The sequence below is a fragment of the Antechinus flavipes genome, chromosome 1 (genome assembly GCF_016432865.1).
Source record: "Antechinus flavipes isolate AdamAnt ecotype Samford, QLD, Australia chromosome 1, AdamAnt_v2, whole genome shotgun sequence".
Classification (NCBI taxonomy): Eukaryota; Metazoa; Chordata; class Mammalia; order Dasyuromorphia; family Dasyuridae; genus Antechinus; species Antechinus flavipes.
This window is the reverse complement of record NC_067398.1, coordinates 127376790-127396466: the sequence shown is the minus strand read 5'-3', so window position 1 is coordinate 127396466 and position 19677 is coordinate 127376790. Positions and strand designations below refer to the sequence as shown.

General features: G+C 34.5%; 1 protein-coding gene across 3 annotated transcripts in view; it reads right to left on the bottom strand.

Annotated features, from left to right (window-relative positions):
* Positions 1-19677, bottom strand: part of GHR (growth hormone receptor) — a 300535-nt gene that overhangs the window by 268262 nt on the left and 12596 nt on the right. The window lies entirely within an intron of this gene.

Below are 19677 nucleotides of genomic sequence, written 5' to 3'. Positions count from 1 at the left end.
TGCTATTACTGTATACAATGTTTTCCTGGTTCTGTTCACTTCCTTATGCATCAGTCTTTCCATGTATTTCTGAAATTATTCTATTTGTCATTTCTTTATAGCATAAAATATTCCATTACAATTATATATCATGGCTTGTTTAGCCATTCCACAATTAAGAGGCATCCTTTGATTTCCAGTTATTAGCCATTACAAAAAGAATTGCTGTAAGTATTTTTGTACAAATAGACCTCCTCCCCTTTTTTGGATGGGATTTGAGATATAGATCTAATAGTGCTATTGCTGGATTAAAGGGGATGTACAATTTGATAACCTTTGGGCATGGTTCTAAATTGCTCTCCAGAAAAATTGGTTCAGGTCACAAATCTACCAGTTTTGCATTAGAGTGTCCCAGTTTTCCTCCATCTTCTCCATCATACAGCATTTTCCTTTTTTGTCATATTAGCCAATCTAATAGGTGTGAAATGGTATTTTGTTCCAATAGATGAATTTTGCTAATATTTTTTCCTGGCTCTATAAATCAATTTTTGATGGTTTGATTAGTATGGTATTGATATGGTATGATTAAATAGATTAATTTAGGAAGAATTTTCATTTTTATTATATTGGTTCACCCTACCCATGAGTAATTACTGTTTTTTAATTGTTTATATCTAACTTTATTTGTGTAAAAGACGTTTTATAGTTGTAGTCACATAGTTCCTGGGTTTGTCTTGACAGGGAGACTCCTAAATAAATTATACTATCAGTTATTTCAAGTGGAATTTCTCTTTCTATTTCTTATTGCTGGCTTTGTTGGTAATATATAGAAAAGCTGCTGATTATGTGGGTTTATTTTGTATCCTGCAACTGTGCTATAGTCATTAATAATTTCCAGTATTTTTTTTTTTATTTGACTCTCTAGGATTTTCTAAGTGTAACATATCACCTGCAAAGAGTAATGGTTTTGTTTCCTCATAGACTATTCTAATTTCTTTAATTTCTTTTTCATTTCTTATTGCTACAGCTAACATTTCTAGTACAATATTAAACAATAGGTGATAATGAGCATTCTTGCTTCATCCTTGAGTGTTGGGAAGGCTTTTTAACTTATCTCTATTACAGATAATTCTTTTTGATGGTTTTAGATAAAATTGATTTATCAATTTAAAGTAAGCTCCATTTTATTCCTATGTTCTTTAGTTTTCCTAATAGAAGTGAATACTGTATTTTGTCAAAAGTTTTTCTGCATCTATTTTGGCATCTAAGAAAATTGTATGATTTCTGTTATATTTTTTTTGTTAATATGAACAGCTATGCTGATAGTTTTTCTAACACTGAACTATCCCTGCATTCCCAGTATAAATCCCACCTAGTTTTGGTGTATGATCCTTATGATATATTCCTGTAATCATGTTGCTAGTATTTTATTTAAAAAATTTGCACCAATATTCACTTGAGGAATTGTTTTATAATTTTCTTTCTCTGTTTTGGCTCTTCCTGGTTTGGGTATCAGCACCATATTTTATATCATGAAGGAAATTTGTTAGAACTCTTTCTTCATATATTTTTCCAAATGGTTTATATAGTATTGGGGATTAATTATTCTTTTCACGTTAAATAGAATTCACTTGTGAATCCATCTGATCCTGGGGAATTTTTTCTTAGAAAGTTCACTGATGGTTTGTGCAATTTCTTTTTTCTAAGATTGAATTATTTAACTGTTTTATTTCTTCTGTTAATTTGGATAATTTATATTTTTGTTAATATTCATATACTTCATTTAGATTGTCAATTTTATTGGCATATAATTAGGCAAAGGTGCTCCTAACAATTGTCTTAATTTCTTCTTCATTAGTGGTTTATTCACCCTTTTCATTTTTGATAATAATAATTTGATATTTCATTTTTGAATCAAATTAACTGATTAACCAAAAAAAGCAATTTATTTTATTGCTTTTTTTCATAATACCAGCTTCTAGTTTTATTTATTAGTTCAATGGCTTTCTTACTTTCAATTTTACTAATCTCTCCTTTGATTTTCAAGATTTCTAATTTCCAATTCAGGATTTCCAAGTTGAATTAGAGATTTAAAATTTGTTCTTGTATGCATCGTTCACTGAACTGCTTTTTCTCTTTTTTTATTTAAGCAATTAGAGACATAAATTTCCACCAAAATGCCATTTTGACTGCATCCCCTAAATTTTGGCATGTTGTCTCATTGCTGTCATTTTCTTTAATGAAATTACTGAGTTTTTAAATGATTTGTTCTTTGATCCAATTATTTTTGGGAATTGGATTATGTAATTTCAATTAATTTTAATCTCTCTACAATCCATTTCAATGAATGTAATTTTTTTTACATTATTATCTGAAAAGGACACATTTACTATTTCTGCTTTTCTGTATTTCTACATTTCAGGTGCCATGTACTGCTGAGAAAAAGATATATTCCTTCTTTTCTTATCCAGTTTTCTCCAGAGATCAATCATATATATTTTTCCAGAACTTTATTCCCCTCCTTAACTTTTTTCTTGTCTATTTTTTGGTTAGCTTTATTTAGTTCTGAGAGGGAAAAGTTGAGATCTCCCAGTAGTGTATTTTTATTAGCCATTTCCCCTGTATTTCATTCAACTTCTCCTTCAAAAATTTAGATGCTAAACCATTTGATGCATATATATTTAGTATTGATGTGACTTCATTGTTTATGATACCTTTCAGCAAGATACACACACACACACACACACACACACACAAATACAATTTCTTTTAATTAGATCTGTTTTTGCTTTTGCTTTGTCTGAGATCATGATTGCTACCCTTGCTTTCTTTCCTTTACTTGAAGCATAATAGATTCTGCTCCAGACCCTTTACTTTTATCCTGTGAGCATCTCTTTGTTTCAAATGTGATTTTAAAAATAACATATTTTAGGAGATTCTGTTTTTTAATCCATTCTACTATTCACTTTCATTTTATGGGTGAGTTCATCCCATTCACATTTATAGTTATGATAATTGTATGTTTCTTTCCATGCCATTTTTTTCATTGTTTGTCCCCCTCTTTCTGTTACCTTCTGCTCTTTCCCACCTCTCAAGTGTTTTTACTTCTAATCACTGATCCCCCCCCCCTTTCCCTCTGCTAATATCCTCATCTCTTTTTACTTTCTCATAGGGTACAATAGATTTCTATATCCAACTAATTCTGTTTAATACTCCCTCATTGAGCCAATTTTAATGAGAGCAAAGTTTGAGTTTACTGCCACCCCAATCCTCTCATCTTCTCTATTATAATAGCTCTTTCATACTCCCTTTATGTGGGATAACTTATTCCATTCAATCTCCCCCTTCTTCTTTCAGTGTAGTTTTCTTTCTACCCTTTTATTTTGTTTTTTTGGGATAATCCCATCAAAGTCACCTTATATTTATATCCTTGGTCTAGATATACTCCTTCTAATTGCTCTTACAGTAATAAGTTAACACATAAAAAGCTTATTGAATTTCTTGTGTTTTCTCTCTCCTGTTTCTTTTTTTACCTTTTAATGCTTCCCTTGAGTCTTGTATTTGGAAGTCAAATCTTTTATTCATCTCTTTTTAATTTTATTCACTCTTTTAATCTGAAATGCTTGAAAGTCCTCTATTTTGTTAAATATCCATTTTCTTCCCTGAAAGATTATAGTCATTTTTGCTGAGAAAGTGATTCTTGGTTATAATCCTAATTCCTTTGCTTTTTGGTATATTATATTCTACACCTTTTGATTCTTTAATGTGCAAGCTGTCAAATCTTATATAATCTTAACTATAACTCCACAGTATTTAAATTGGTTTTTTTTTGTCTTTTTGCAATTTTTTCTCCTTGATCTTTGAAATTTGGTAATTATGTTTCTGAGAGTTTTTATTTTGTGATTTCTTTCAGGAGATCATTGATGAATTCTATTGATTTCTATTTTGTTCTTTGGTTCTAATATAGGGCAGTTTGATAATTTCTTGAAAAAATCTGTCTAGGCTTTTTTTCTTTTGTCATAGCTTTCAGGTAGTCCAAAAATTCTTACGTTAACTCTCCTGGATCTGTTTCTAAATCAGTTGTTTTTCCAATGAGATTTCACAGTTTCTTCTTTTTCTTTAACTTTTTTTCCTTTTATTATATTTTGATGTCTCATAGATTCATTAGTTTCTATTTGTTCAATTCTAATTTTTAAGGAATTATTTTCTCAAGTGAAATTTTGTACTTTCTTTTCCATTTGGCCAATTCTATTTCTTAGGGAGCCATTTTCTTCAGTAAATTTTTGCATATTTCACTATGGAAATGACGCTTTTCCCCCCACAATTTTCTTGCAGTACTAGATCAATTCTGAAGTGGTTTACTAGTTGTTTGGAGTGAAATTTGGGAGGGCTTCAGAGGGTTCCTTTCTTTACTATCCATTTGAAGTCACCCAAGGCTCTTTTTCAATGAATATTTATTGAATTGGAATAATCTGAATTGTACTCAGAAATGGAGTTTCCTCTCATTCCTTCCAGGGGTGCTGCAAGAATTTATAATCATTTATTCTGTATGATACTGTATGATCTCTTTTAAAAGATTTTGCTAAATATAAATATCTGGGTTTTATATAGTATGTAAATCTAACAGGTTTTGTAGCAGTTAAGATATTTGGCAAGGCACATTTATAGTACTTATTTTCTGTTGACATACTACTCCAGAAGAATGGATAAAAACCTTCTTTATATGTATTATATTACATTTCATTACATTAGTTAGTAAACAAATGTTTTTGTATTTAAAAAAAAAAACAAAACTGTTGGTTTTGGGATCCAGAGAAGAACATTATGGTCCTCTCTCACTATAGTAGTTACTTTTTTTAAGGCAACCATTTTCTCCATAAAATCAGCTGCAGGCCAGAAAGATAATTAGTTATGACAAGCATGCAACCACACATAAAACAATGAATGAAAGGCTTGATTCATAAATTAAATTATTCAGCAGACAGAGGATGTTTTTTCAGCAAATCTTTTGTGAACAAATTGGCATGGATGATGCAGAGAGATAAGATTCCACTGCCACTGACAAGGTCAGGCCATAACATAGGTAATTCAAAGACAGGTTGGGAGACCTCTTTCTTGTGGGAAAGTGCAGGCACAACTGTAGTCTCAGAAACCTCTATATAGTAGCAATTTTTCACAAGGAATCACAACTTGGTTATTTCACACAGAAGTAGGTGTCATGGGAAGCACTGAGGATGACTCACTAAAGCAATTGAGCTAGAGTACTTTTTAGCCAAAGAGCAGGTAGATAACACACAGTGATACAGCCAATATGCCTCAATGTCTCAGAGAGGCTTAGTAATAAATATGACAGCATCACCTAGTAATAAATATGCAGTGAGATTTAGTCTGTTTTTAATCTCATATAGGGAAGAGACCATCCAAGGATGGTCACCTATAATGAAATTACCATCTCCTTCATGGCAGCAAGAAGTACTCTTAAAAAATGAAGATAGATCCCCTGAAGAAGAAATTTTAAAATCCCTATTAAAGGAATAATGACAATATACCTTCTATAGCCAGCCCTGCCTGAGGCTCCCTTTTAATGATTCTTAGCTTCTCCTATTAATAAAAGCCTGTCTTTTTAATGGCATTCTATCAGTGTTATCATATGGCCAAAAGAATGTAACAGTCTTGAAAGGGGTGAAAATGAGTATCCCTCACAGGGAAATGGAGTGCGAGCAGGTAGCAGCATCTAATCAAGAATGAACTTGGAAGTAGAAAACAGGAGAAAAAAATGTCCTGGGGAAGCTGCCTCATAGGAAGAGAAGATGATCTGGTTATGCTATGAAGGGAAGGAATGAGTGTTGGACACTCAGAACCCATCATCTATTCTCTCTAGGAGAGCAAGAAGAAACTTTTCAAATGCTGAATTCAAGGATATGAGTCAAAAAGTATGGGCAGCCATGGATGGGTTGCAATCTGCATGTATGGGTCTGAAACAATGAGATCAGAAATCCACTTGACAACCCCTGCAGAAGATCCACAGCCCATTTCTCTGGCAGATGAGCTGAAATTGAGATGAGCAGCAGTTTATAGTTGACAGCCCTAGGATGAAGGGAGCCTAATCCATAAAACTGTGAATTTTTGAAAAGGCATCTCTATTTAGGGGTGATTATTCACTTTTCAAAAAGAAGAATTGTGTACGGGTTCCTCTTAAACATTAGCTAAGATACATGTTTTCATGTTGCAGAAAGATAGAATATCATTAGGTCAAATTTACCAGCCACTGTCTCAAGTCCTAGAGAGATGCTGACAGATATCATAGACTCAATGTTCCTCTTGGGTATTAGTTTCCAGGTTGATGCGCCAAATCATAAGGCTGGGTTGAATGAGTGCATTGGGCTCTGGAGCAACAAGTTGAAAATTATAGCAACTATTGGGAGGGTGAGGGAAGGCGGAAAACAGTTTTTCTAATTTCCTTTTCTTTTTTTTTTTAATCACCATTGTTCCCAGGGAAAATTACTCATATCTAAGCTAATGATCCAGTTCTCATACAGGAAAGAATGAACACAGCCTAATTAAGAATCCCATATAAAATAATGAGAAAGTATAAAGAAACTAATCCTTCCCTCTCCATTTAAATAGCCATAGCAACTGAGCTTTCGACCTGTTCTGCAGAGCCCCTGAGTGCAGGGCCTCAGGTGCTAAATACAGCTTCATTAAGGATTTTAATGGAGAACATCCTCTTCTTGATCAGGACCCTTGTATTTTCCCGTTTTACTTGATTTACTGTAATTGATGGCTTATGCAGATAAAGGTACTAGTTCAAATCACCCTTTGGGAGATTCAAAAAGTTAAGGAAGCAAGTAACTTAGAGGATCACAGAGCACTGAAGGGAAATGGATCATCTAGTTTAATTCATAGCAGATGTGTAGATATCACCAAGCTGGGAGGGAGAAATAATCCACTCTATGACAGACAAGATCCAAAGAGATCCCAATAGGCAAAACCTTAGGATTTATAATATAATATAATATTTAAAATATAATCCCTCCTATCAATAAAAGCAATGGTAAACTACAGTTGTGGAATCAGGTAAATGCTATCAGATATGTTTAATATGTTCATTAATTTTGTAGTTGTTCAGTCTTGAATGACTGTGACCCATTTGGGGTTTTGGGGGCAAAGATACTGTAATGATTTGCTGTGTCTTTGTCTAGATCATTTTGCAGATCACGAAACTGAGGTAAACATGATTAAGTGACTTGCCCAGGATCACACAGCTAGTATATGAGGTTGGATTTGAAGTCAAATCTTCTTGACTCCAAGCCTAGTGCTCTATTCACTGAACCACCTAGCTGCTTTAATTTTATCAAAAAGGATTTGGGTTTGTTGAGAAAAGTCAATGATGTTTAAAATTCAAGAAAACACTTTTAAAAATAAAATTAAATAATGTAGGATAAATGTAAAGTCAACTTCACAAATATAAAATGGAACTATGGTCAGACCAATGTTTGTCTGAAAAAGAAAAATCTAAGAATTTTAGTGAACTGCATACTCACTATAAATCAGGCATGTGATGTGAGCCAAAAAAATCCCATTAAGAAGCATGACTACTTCCACATCACCAACAATCTAGTGGACATCTCCAATTGAATTTCACATGTTGTTGTGTCATTTTTCAGTTGTGTCTGACTCTTTTTGACCTTGTTTGGGGTTTTCTTGACAAAGACACTGAAGTGGCTTGCTGTTTCCTTCTTCAACTCATTTTACAGATCAGGGAACTGAGGCAAACAGAGTTAAGTAACTTGGCCAGGGTCACACAGCTAATACGTGTCTGAGGCTGGATTTTAACCCAGAAAGTTGTCTTACTGAGTCTAGGCCAAATGCTCCAACTCAGAAACAGAATTCAATCTCTTTCTCCTCAATACTGTCTTCTTTGTCACAATCCAATTTCTACTGAAGGTATCACCATCCTTTTAATCACACAATTTTGCAATCTTGGAGTCATCATCAACCTTTCCCTTTTCTTCATCCTCTTCATATCAATTGATAGGTCTTATCCATTCTCCCTCCATAATAACTCTGGTATATATCCCCCTTCTCTTTATTCACATTGCCATCACCCTCATTCACTTCTTTATAATCTCTTTCCTAGACTATCAGAGTAAACTTCTCTGGCTGCCAAAATAGTATTTCAAAATCTCAGTTCTCACCCTGTTACTCTATGTTCAAGAAGTTTCAATGACTCCCTCTTTCCTCTAAATAAAAATAAAAACTTCTTTAGCATCTAAAACTTTTCATAAGTTGGCTTCATTCTCTATTTTTAAGCTCATTTCATATTGCTCTCCTATGTTCCAGGCAACCTTGCCAAATTGATATTCTCCTTAAATCGCTTATGTTTTACCTCCATTCCTTGGAAGGAGTTTCACTTCCATTTTGCATCTCTAATTTCCTCTAACATTGGTTTAAGTGACACTCTGACCTGATCCTCCAGGTTTCTAAGTCCTCCCCTAGGCAATGACTTTGTTTCCACCTGTATTTTTTTGTATCCACTTGCATTTGATTGTCCAGGCACATACTTATTTCTCCCCTGACAGAATGTAAATTCCTTAAGAAGAGGGCAATTTTTTTCTTTACCCTTGTACTCCCAGAGAACATAGTATATGGGTCATATATAGTAAGTGCTTAATAAAAGCATATTAATTATATTGTTTTGAGAAGGATATTTAGGATAAATGCAAAGTCAACTTACAAATATAAAATGGAGGAACTATGGTCAGACAAATGTTTGTCTGAAAAAGGAAAATCTAAGAATTTTAGTGAAATAATGGTATTTGATCCTCATCAGTCTACATTGGAAGGTTCTGGGCCACACATTTTTAGAGAGAGAGAAGTATAGAGGTGAGTATAGAGGACAGGGATAACTAGAATGATAAAGGATCCTGAAGGCAGGTATGATAAGGCTCAATTGAAAGAACTGCGGGTGTTTATTGGAGAAGCAAAAAAGGACCCATGATAGATTTACTTTCAAGTACCTGTCAAGTAGAAGAGGCACTGGGCTTGTTCTGTTTGGTCCCATGAGAAGAACCAAGAGGTAGACCTTTCAAAGAAGCAAGAGGTGGACCTTGCAAAGAGGCAAGAGGTGCACCTTGCAAAGAGGCAAGAGGTGGACCTTGCAAAGAGGCAAGAGTGGACCTTGCAAAGAAGTAAGAGGTGGACCTTGCAAAGAGGCAAGAGGTGCACCTTGCAAAAAGACAAGAGTGGACCTTGCAAAGCGGCAAGAGTGGACCTTGCAAAGAAGTAAGAAGTGGACCTTGCAAAGAGGCAAGAGGTGCACCTTGCAAAGAGACAAGAGGTGCACCTTGCAAAGAGACAAATGGAAGCTTGTCGAAAACTTCCTAACCATCCAAATGTACTGTGCTGTCTCAGCAAACAGGAGGCTTCCCCCTCCTTGGAGGTCACCAAGCAGAGGCTGGACGACCACTGATCCGGGAGATCGGGTATGTGTTATGGTAGATGACAGGGGAAATTACTTATGCTTCTCAAACTCTCATTCTGAGCCCCTGCCTCCCTTCCTTCCCCACTTTGTTTTGCAGACGAAGACACAGGCACAGAAAAGAAAAGAGGTTTGTTCTCAGATCTCACAGTTATCAGAAGCAGAGTCTGGAATGAAGCCCAGTTCTTTTCTCCTCAAGTAGAAAACACCATCTAAATACTTTGCCTACAAAAGCAAAATGGCAAATGCCACTATTCTGCCGGTAAGCAGATATTCTGGAGGAATGCCCTGGCACATGGAGCTCATAAAAGGTATATCAAATCATTATAAATTGATGCAGAAATGCAGGTTCTTCCATTTTTGGTGATTCTCCAATTTTATTGAACCAAGGAGTTAGCAGACAACATTTAGTTAATGGGCTAGCCAGGAATCAGGGGCAATAAATGTTCCATCAAAGAAGGGATTCAACATTGTACAGAAATAGTGTCAGGAAATAGAGCCAGTCCATAAGAAGTGTGTCTTATGTGGAATTCATAACTTGAGCATTTATATATCCATAACACTGTTGATACCAATTTTATAAATCACTTAGGAAGAAGCAGCATTATTTATAAATCTACTATTCATAAAGGCCATATCTCCTCCTATGTGAAGCTTCTCTTCTAGAAATAGACAATGAAAGGACAATTCTACTAGTGTCAGCCTCATTACCACTATTAATTGTGGTATTGCCAGTAGATTTGCAACTGATCTGAATGCTTGACAACATTAAAAGGTCAGCTAGGTAGTGCAATGGAACCAAGCCTAGAGTCCAGAATACCTGAGTTCAATTCTAATCTTACTTTGTGACTCAGGGGAAGTCATTTAACATGTTTGCCTCAGTTTCCTAATCTGTAAAATGGGGACAATAATATCACCTACTTTCTAGAGTTATTGTGAGGAATCAAATGAAATAAAAATTGTAAAGCACTTAGTACTTTGGCATATAGTAAGTATAATATAAAATAAGCCATTAATATTATGACTTACTGCTTAAATGAGCTGTAATTTTTCCTGCCTAGAACTGGGAAGAAAGAGCACCTTGCTTAAATAGCCACCTACATTCTGAGTTCTCCCACAAAAATGGAGAGGTCTGTTTTTCAAAAATAGGTATCAGACTGCCACATTTCTATCTCAATGGAATTGATAATAAACAGCAAGCATCCTTGTTTCCCGAGAAAATAACGGCAAAATCCTTTCTTTGCCAAACAACAAGGCTTAAAAATTTTCATTACAGAAAATGTTATGTAGGTTGGCTGCAGAGTATATAGAAAGTCACTCACATATTCGTGTACACACACAGACATACACCCTCCCCCCATCCTGAAAGCAGCATAGTATAAGATAAAGAACAGTGGCTGTAGGGAGTCAGAGGAAGCAGTTTCAAATTCCAGCTCCGCCACTTACGATCGGGATAATCTTTGGAAATTTGCTTAACCTCCAAAAGCCTCAGTTTCCTCATATGTAAAATTAAGGGTTTAGATTAGATCATCCCTGAGGTCCCTTCCTGCTTAAAATTTATGATCCCTTTGAGTTATGGAATAAGTTGTATGCTGCCAAAATGCTGCCAACACTTTCTTTTGAGTTTTAAACAATGGTTTCATGGATTATCCATCTGTACATTGGTGATTATAGCTCTTCTCTGCAGAGCCCTTGGTATTTGTGGTTCTGGCTTTTCATTTTATGTTGGTTTGGCCTAAAATGAATTTCTTTCCCATCTGTTGATAACAAAGACATCTCTGGATATGTGATGCAGGGTCATGAAATACATATAAAACATGGCACTGGCTTCCTGGAAAGATCAACTCTGGGCCACATGGTTCTCATATCTAAAAAATTATTTAAAGAAAATGGTGCCAGATGTCCATCAGTTGGGGAAAGGCTAAAAACAACTTGATATGATTAAGATGGAATACTACTGTGCTGTAAGACATGATGAGCAAGTTGAATTTTAGCAAAGCATAGAAAAAACTTGCATGAAACAGTGAAGAGTGAAATAAGCAGAATAAAGAAAAAGCTTTGTACAATAGCAGCAATGTTATTCAGAAATAATTGTGAATAACTAAGTTCTTCTGAATATTGTAAATACTCAGATCAATTACAAAGGACTTATGAAGAAAAATGCTATCCACCTTCATAGAAAAAAACTGATAAATAGAAGCATGCATAATATGGTTTATGTCCATCCACCCACCCATCCATCCATCCATTCATCTATATATCCATCCATTCATCTATCCATCAATCTATCTAAATGTCTATCTGTCTATCTGTTTCTCTATCTATAATAGCTTTCTCTGGTATAGAGTGGAGAGGGAGGGAAAAAACAGTTTAGAACTTAAAATGTAATAAAAAATAAATTAAATTTTTTTAAAAAAGAAAATGGTACCACAAATTCCTTTGGTATCAGTTATTGGTTTGTTTAGCATCCTCATCCTCCCCACAAAATTCTTCAAATCTGCTCTAAATCTCTCCTGTTACAATGAAAGCTTTCTCCATTTCATAGTCCCTTTGACAAACAAAACCATCTCTACCATCTTTCATCCATTTTTCACTAAAAACCATAGCCATGGAAGCAAATTAAGATCACAACAGTGTGGTATAGTGAGCATGCACCGAATAGATTCATGCCAAAATAATCAAAAAAGTTCTGAGGGGATGTAAGCAGTTCTTTGACCATGATGCAAGAGACAGAAGGTATTCTCTGGTACAGGCAGGTGAGCCGCAATAATTGGGCAAGAGAAGACCATGAGGAAGAAGAGGGCTTTTACAATGATGGACATGAGAAATATGAGTCTGTAGTATATGTGTGAGTGTGCAAATGTGCATGTGTATTGGGTAATGAGGATAGAGTGAACCTTTTGCCAGGTGAGCACCAAGAAATTTCATAGCCAACATAGAATCTATGGGACTAGATCTACCTGAGATTTACAATAGCCACAATCAAGGTAAGAACTTCACTAGTTCATTCTCTGAGTTGTATAAGAACTGTGACTGAATCACTGGGAACAGAAAAAAATTAACATTCATTGGAAGATATCCTATGGTTCTTTGGTGATTGTGCTCAGATAGAAATTCCTCTTTTTTGATTTTTACATATTGTTTAATAAGTCTGGAATAGTCTACTCAAATGATGAAGTCGGGAAGACCTTAGCTGTGTAATCTTAGGCAAGTCACTTAAATTCTGTTCCATCTCAGTTTCCTCATCCATAAAATGGAGGTAATAATAGCACCTACATCCCAGGCTTGTAGTGAAATTCAAAGGAGATAATAATTGTGATAATAATTGCTTAGCACTGCAGAAATATGATAAGCATTATATAAATATATAAGCTATTATTATCATTGTAAATTATTATCCTAATTCTAAATTAATCCTAAAAACAAAATATATACATTGATTATCCTGTATCCACTGAAAAACTTGTAAAATGTAGAATATAAATTCTTCCCCATGGGAGACAGCTTTCCTAAACTCATGACACATAAAGGTTTACTTATGTCTTAATATCATGCAAACAGTGCTTCTCTCCTTCATAAAATTGCTATTTTGGAAAAGTCTGAAAGGTTAGGAGGATCGGAGATGTCTATGATCTGGCTAGTTATGAGAAGTCATTCTGAAGTTTTCTATCCAGAATGAATTCTCTGCAGGAGCCAGTACAAGTAAAACCAACAGTCATTGCTTCAGGAAATGACAATCTACTTGTGGAGATAGAACTTAAAAAAAAAAAAAAAAGGAGAAAGCAACAAAGAATTCACATTTATTGTTGAGAAGGAAATAGCATAATGCTTTGCTCAATAAATATATCTTGAATGATAATTAATTCATTAAGACTGAATTTGAGGGTTGGCTCTTTGATTTAATTTTTCTGAGCCTAAATTTCCCCTTCTGTAAAAACAGAGATGAAAATATTCACATTAATTTATTTATTAAAATGCAAGAAGACAATAATAAATTAGTAGGATGAACACCGGGTTTTGAATCAAAAGAATGAGATTCAAATCTTGGATCACTGAGTGATTCTGGTAAACTATTACCCTTTCTAGGTTTCTATTATATTATATATTATATAATTATTATTATATTATATATATATATGGCATATATTATATAATAAGCCATATAACAGATGGCTTCCTCATCTGTAATGTGAGGGGGGGCTGACTAAATTATATATAATGTCCTTTTCAGCTCTAACCTACTACAAAATCTTTAATTATTATTATCAGATTAAAAGTTCAATAAAAGTTCAGAGAAAGGAGTGATAACTAAAGAATAAAATAATCAGGAACAGCTCCATGGAGGAAATGGACTTGATCTAGATCTAAATGATTTTGAGCTATACTACTGCTATTACAAAGCTAAGTAGTATAGAGTGGATAGAGCATCAAGGCTAGATTCAGGAGGAGCTGAATTCAAATCAGACCTTTGGTACTTGATGGCTATGTGACACTAGGGAAGGAACTTAACCTCTAGTTTGCCCTTCAAAAGTAAAATGGCAATCATAGCACTTACTTTGCAATTTTAGCACCGTGCTGCCCCACAGTAGATGCTATGTAACTGTTTGTTCTCTTCTTCCCTATTGTAATGCTGTCAATTTACAAGAATTGTGATGGTCTAATAGTGTAGATAATTTTATCTAAAAATCCATCTGTTGAAATCATTCTGTGGTTGAAAAGGTTATTCTATATTGATCTTAATTTTAAATATTTCATTTTCCATAAAGCAATATTTTTTAATTTATTTTTTAGCTGGATGCACAATTATTCTCCAAGCTAAGGAATTCCCTAACTGGGGAAGCCATGGCTGGCAAATCTCTTGAGCTCAGAATTTCCAAGCTTCAGTGGGCTATGAAATTTTGAATCCACACTATGTTCAGCACCAATATGATGAGCTTGGAAGAGGCTGAGGCCAGCAGGGTTACCTAAGGAGGGATGAACCTGCTCTGATTGTTAGCAGAACAGTCAAAATTCCCACTCTTACCAGTAGTAGGATGGAGAGAGCCAAATTGATAGAAATAGAGAGAGAGAGAGAGAGAGAGAGAGAGAGAGAGAGAGAGAGAGAGAGAGAGAGAGAGAAAGAGAGAGAGAGAGAGAGAGAGAGAGACAGAGAGAGAGAGAGAGAGACAGAGAGAGAGACAGAGAGACAGAGAGAGCCTCTGGGATGGGTGGATGGTTAGATAGATTTTTTATTAATGCTTGTTGGATGGAGAGATACAGTCTTCTAGATAAGTAGATAGATAAAATTTTATTAGTGTCTTTTTCTTTTAATATTTGTGTTTTTGTTTTTATTAATGCCTGTTGGATGGAAAGAACCAGTCTTCTAGTCTGTAGATAGACAGATAAATTTTTATTAGTATTTTTGTTTTAAATGTCCCAGACAGTCATACCATATAACAAAAATTATTCTTTAAAAAAGAGCAAGAAATTTAAAAAATTTTTAAAAAATCAATACATCAAAAAAGCTAACATTGCATGCAATGTTGCATACCTGTAAACCTCTCTACCTCCATACTTAAATCCAGAATTTTTACATTTTTCAAGAGATATTTTTAATAAAATATGAAGGACAGCTAGGTGGTATAGTGGGAAGAGAACCAGCTCTAAAGTCAGGAGAACCTGAGTTCAAATCTATTCTAAGACATTTGATATTTATTAGCTGTATGTTTTTGGGCAAGTCACTTATCCCTGATTGCCTTCCCAAGATAAAATTTATAAATGAATAAAATTTAATTATAAATTTTCTTCCTGAACTTCTCAAATCTACTTCAGCCTTTTTTCCCCTGGGCCTTCACAGCTCTAGAAAAAAAAAAATGTGCTTTTTTTCACTTTGAGGACCAGAAGCCTGACTTTACAGATCCAGAAGTAGCTTACCAAGTGGGGCTGTTCAAGTTCATGGACAGCCCAGTTATTTGGAGCCTAACTACTCCTCTTTACCTAGCTTAATGTCTTAAGAACTGAGGTGAAATCAGTTATTTGTTATTTGAACATACATACTTATATGTATTCAAGTATATATTTCTTTTTTATGTATATGTGAGTATACAAGTATTTGCATGTATAATATGCCCTTTGCCTACAGTTGAATTACAGTTAAAAGGAGACATTGTGTGATTCCAATACAAACCATTAGAAAGCCTTCCACTAGATTCAGTTAAGTTCAGTAATTACATGGTTTTTAAGTCTATTAATCAGTGCCTACTGTATACACAGCACTGTGCTAATCACCAGAGAAAGAAAATTCTGCTTCCTCCAAACCAGCACCCTCAAAAGGTTTATTACCTGTGTTTACTCACAAGACAAACTCTTGGGAGATACAAAATTTAGATAGCATTAATTCCCCACCCTCATGGACCTTACAAAATAGCAGGAGGGATATGATTCTTAATTACATAAGAAAACAAACCAACTTCAACACTTTAAAGATCATAGAACACATGGACATTTAAACTGGGTCCAGTTCTGAGGCTGACACACCAATACCAATTCTAATGCCCCCTGGAAATAAATTGTCACCTTCCTCCATCTTCTCAGGGATATGATCCTTTATTGAAAGACTGCAATTTTTTGAAGCTCTGTGAGTTCATAAGCTTAAGCTCCAGTGATATAAATCAAAGTCCAAGTCATTTATTAAACTGAAAATAGCCATAAAATAAGAGTTAACATCAATTTGTCAAGTAAAGCAAGCTAAGAAATGAATTGCCCTGTTAGCCTGGAAGACCCTTTTGAATAGCTGAGCAAATTCTCGAGGGAAAAGGTTAAAATTATTGCTGTGTTTCATTTCCTTCTTTAAATCATGTGAAGTACAAGCATGGTTTTTTTTTTTTTGACAGTTTTAGATTATGAGTAATAATTTAACAAGCTTTATAAATGAATGTTTCCCAGCTTTTCACAAAAGTTTTTTTTTCCTCTCTAAAGGTAAACAGGCTATCTGTAGTAACATAATTGGTACTTTTTTCATTAGATGATGGATTTAAAACACAATTTTTTTGTATAGGAAGAGGACAAAACAACAAAATCCTAGAGGTATTTAATGCTAAATTGGCAATTTAAAATTCTGTATTAAAATGGTATTTTTGCTTATAATTTATTGGTTATATGGTTCACTACTTCTCTAAATCCCTTGTTGTACAAGAGTCTGAAAATTTAAGATTAAATAAAATTGATATAATTCATAAAAATTAATTATTGATTTTTATGATGGTAGCTGCTTCCAAATTAGGATTTCCACAAGTAATATGTAACTCAGAACATTAAAGAGTTGTGTGGTTAGTGTGAGGTTAAGCTTGCTTGTGGTGATACCTTTAGTACTTATTAAAGGCAAGTCTTTGAATTTAGATCTTCCAGAGTCCAATGCTGGCACTTTACCTTCCAGATGCTTTTGTACATCAACTGAATGATTACAATAGGAATAAACAAAATGCTAGATACCATTCAGCGCTTCCAATGCAAAACAGAAATGGTGGTAGAAATATCAGTCAACAAACAGTTATTGAACACTGACCATGTGTAAGGCACACAGAAGTTTAAAATCGTGTAGTAAGTAGATGTATGACAATAGGTAAAATATAGTCTCTGGCCCTCATGGAGCTTCTAGCCAAATAGATTTAAAAGTCCATAAAACCAAAGAAATAAAGTTAGTTGTCAAGTCTTGGAAATTCAGATATATTCCTACTGCAAAAATAAGAAAGGAGTCATTTGAGTCTAAGGGTCATAAACTGAATGGATCAGCAAATTTAAAAATCTACCTGTCTTTAATTAAAAGTGCATTAAAGACCCAAATTCATGCTATCCTAATCAATAAAATAAAAAGGCTCTGGGATGCACACATTTCCTGAGTAGTGATTTTCATTTCTGGAATTTTGCAGCTTTGTACACGGATCATGTCACAGTTAATCTGTAAGTGTGCCTTCAGAAAGAAATCTCATTTCTATGTGATTGTTCCTTTGCAACTCCTTAAAAAACAGAGCTGCTTTTAAACTAGTAACTCATATTTTGCCCAGAGATTATTTGTATTAATTAATACATACGAATGCTAGATTTCCAACAATTTTAATATAAAATAAACTAACCTTGAAATTGCTTAGTTTAAGGATATAATTAGAACTCAAAAGTATTTTGGCAGGATTAGCCTGATACTTGACTTTACCTGTCTTTCAAGTTAATTCAGTTCAGATTAATATGATTCCTGCCAACATAGGACTTAAACTTTAGAAGAAGACTATGAGAAATATAGAAATAACTACAATATCTGAGGTGGGATTATTGTGAGAGGAGAAAAGTGGAGCAAAATAAAGGACTTTGTTAGATAAAAAGGGGAATTGGTCTTTATCAAGTTGGGAGATCAGGGAAGGCTTCAAAGAGAAGATAATAATTCAATCAGTCAATTAAACACTGATTAAGTACCTATTATGTACCAGACATAATAGGTCTGTTATGTCTAAGGGCTAAGGATACAAAAAAGGCAAAAGATCACCCCTTCTCTCAAGAAGTCCCCCTATAATAGGAAAGACAACATGAAATCAACAATTTCAGTTAACAATTCAGTACAAAATTAACAATTAAGTACAAATAAGGTTATATACTCAAAGGAGGGAAGGTCCCAGCTTTAAAGGAAAAGCTTCTTCTAGAAGATAGGATTTTAATTGAGAAATGAAGGAAGCCAGAAAAGCCAGGAGACATATATGAAAAGGGAAAGTATTCTAGCATGGAGAACAGTCACTGAAAATATCCAGAGTCTGGAGACAGAGTGTCTTGTTTAAGGAACAGTAAGGAGATCAGTCTTACCAGACAAAGAGAGGGAGGGGAGACATTCCAGGTGCAGAAAAGGCTGTGAGCTCAAGACTGGAGACAGGGAAGCATTTTCAGAGGACAGAGAAATTCGGTTGGGCTAGAGCACAGAGTAGAAGGAGGCAGAAGGAGGTTAGTATGATTCGAGACCGGAAAAGTGGAGCATAACTCCAAAGGTAGTGATTCCACCCAGATGTGATACAGATGTTTGGAAAGCTTATAAGATGGTTCAGTTTCTGGGCATCTGGGAATCTTTGACATTTAAGGCTCGTTGGGTACTACTGTTAATGTATCACAAGGTTGGATATAGGATCTTATATCAGGACCATCATGTACCAGATCGTTCCTTATTAGATTACAATGCATGACTTAATTTTGGAAAGGTCTTCAAGGATGGATGGGACATAAAGTTTCAATTCAATCACAGTGTAATACCTACAGATGGATTGGGAAGTAGGATTTTAAATTAAGATATTAAGCAGCTATTCATTGTTAAGCCTTATATAGGTAACAGTTGTAAGGTGAGCAGGATGATTGAGAGAACCAGCACCAGCTCCTGTGTGAACTAGTTGAAGGAATATTTAGCCAAGAAAAGAAAAGATTGAAGGAGAAATGTTAGCTAGTCTAGTATCATAGACCATCCACATTAAAATATATACTTTTTGAAGGCAAGGACTGTGGTTTTGGGTTTTTTTTTTTTTTTTTTTTTTGGTTTATTTGTTTGTTTTTGATTTTTGCCTTTCTATGTATCCCCAAAGCTTTGTACAGTGCCTGGTACATAACATGTGTTTGGTAAATGCTTGTTGACTTTTTTATTGACTGTGGTAAAGAATAGGGATTAAAACTTCTGATTGATTCAAGAAGTCAGAACCAGGAGCAATGAGTAGAATTTCAGAGGTAAATTTAGGCTAAATATGAAGAAAAACTTCCTTCCAATTTGGGCTACCCAAGAGTGGAATGGGCCACTTTGAAAGACAATAAGTGGGAGGTCTTTCAGTAGAGACTGCACGAGCACCTATTTGAAATATTATCAAAGGGGTTCTTAGTTGAAATACATATTGGATTAAATGACTCCTGCATTACTTTCCAACCCTTAGATCTGGTGATTCTCTGACTTCCAAAACAAATATAGTAAATTAGTAGCAAAGCTAGACCCTAGTTTTCATAGCTGCTAGTTTAGTATTCTTCCTTGGCAAACATTGTTCCAATAAGTGGGAAGTTTAGGATTTAAGCTTTATTTCTTTTCTAATAAAAAGTTAAGGTAATGTGCTTTTAGTGTCTCTCAAATGACAGATGGTAACTTCTATGAGAAACATCTGTTCTTAGGAACGTTTTTTTATTATTTAATTTAAAATTCATATTTAATGAGCTACTGAAAAGTCTCTGGT